General features: G+C 34.1%; 1 long non-coding RNA gene across 1 annotated transcript; it reads left to right on the top strand.

The window, feature by feature from the left end:
* Positions 1–19: 19 nt before the first annotated feature.
* LOC111383118 lies at positions 20–1534 on the top strand. Its single transcript, XR_002700695.1, has 3 exons — positions 20–347; positions 812–913; positions 1237–1534. It is a non-coding gene; the product is annotated as an uncharacterized LOC111383118 (long non-coding RNA).
* Positions 1535–1547: the final 13 nt, after the last annotated feature.

The raw sequence follows: 1547 nt of genomic DNA, 5'->3' as shown, positions 1-1547 counted from the left end.
AGTAAATTCTCATAAAAGGTTTTTTGCTCGAACAAATTCACTTCATTAATTATGCTCCCTCGAAATTATAGGCTCAACTAAAGCTACTGTATTTTGAGCAATCACCATAAAATAATATTAACAAAAGGAAATCCCCCACAACAGAGAGGAATTATAAACATGAGCAAACATGAAAAAGATGCCAAAACTTCATCTTATTCAATTTTTCCAACGCCACGTGAATATTTTTGACAAGTAATTAAAGCAGAAAATCCAATATTCGCTTACAGCAAGTCCAAAAGAGCTTTTTGTTGTTGGAGCTCAGGATACTTTTCATACCTGTAATGTAATTATCATGCAGTATAAAGGTTGGGTCCTACAGCCTGTGTCTACTGTAACTTTGCCTCTTATTGCAGTACTTTTGTCTAATGTATTCTTTTAATAGACATGCTTTTCTGTTCATTTGTATTATAATGATTTTATGATCATGATTCAGGGTGTGCAGAGAGAGATATTGATTTATCACAGACTCAAGTTAATATTTTAAAAGTACCATTTGAAAATATTGTTGAGTAATCATTTGGTCAATTCTGCCACTCATCAATATGTTTTTACTTTTTAAGCTAGTTAAATAAATAGTTACAAGTTGACTTACAATCTAGTTTATTTAATCAATACTTTTCTTTAACATTGACCCCATTTATTATCTCCATTTTTTTTGTTGCAAAATTTGCTGCCAATATAAACTTTTTTGCTTTACTTTCTAATTCTCTTGATTCTGATTGTTTCTATTTTATCGTTGTTGTGTGTATGTTGAACTTTTTTATGGAAGGACCGAGTAAGTGGGTGCTATTGGATTTAGAAGATGAGTGAAGGAAAAGTTGGTACTTTTAAGTACAGGTTGGGAAATTGGCAAATGATCCAAATGACAAAGGTCAACTTTTTCTTCCTTTTGTTCTCATACTATAAGAGTTGAAATATAAGTATATGTGTTTATTCAAATTATTCCACTTCATCACTGCACCAACACATTTGTTCTGTGTATTCATTCAGCAATCACTACACACTTATACTTCACATTCACCTCCAACTAAACCAACTAACGTGCACCCAACTAAATCAACTAACGTGCAACACACATTGCCACACTGGTAATACTATATGATTGAATCTATGACTATGCATTAAACATGCACTTAAGTCATAGTGGCATGACTGCGTAGTGTTGCATGAATAACTTGGCATCTTTTTGGACAGGGCATTACCAGACACGAGCTGTACTTGTGAACATGTTTGTAATTAAATGCGTGTCAGGCATCTATGACCTACTCATATGGTAGTGTGCTCTTAAATTCTAGCAGTGGCAAATGATTGAGGACATCGAATCCATTGGCAAAGTGGAGTGTAGTATGTGTATCTTTATTTGCATTTAAACTGTGGGGATGATAGGTAAATTATTGTGGAGTGTGAAATTATTAGAAGGGACAATTGGGGTACGTGGGTGTTCTCTGGATGCCAAACTTTTTCATCTTGTGGGGGTCCTACAATTTGACAAAAGGCGTCCATGT

The sequence above is a fragment of the Olea europaea genome, unplaced genomic scaffold (genome assembly GCF_002742605.1).
Source record: "Olea europaea var. sylvestris unplaced genomic scaffold, O_europaea_v1 scaffold26149, whole genome shotgun sequence".
Taxonomy (NCBI): domain Eukaryota; kingdom Viridiplantae; phylum Streptophyta; class Magnoliopsida; order Lamiales; family Oleaceae; genus Olea; species Olea europaea.
Note: the sequence above shows the minus strand (reverse complement) of the source record. Positions and strands in the feature narration are given on the sequence as shown.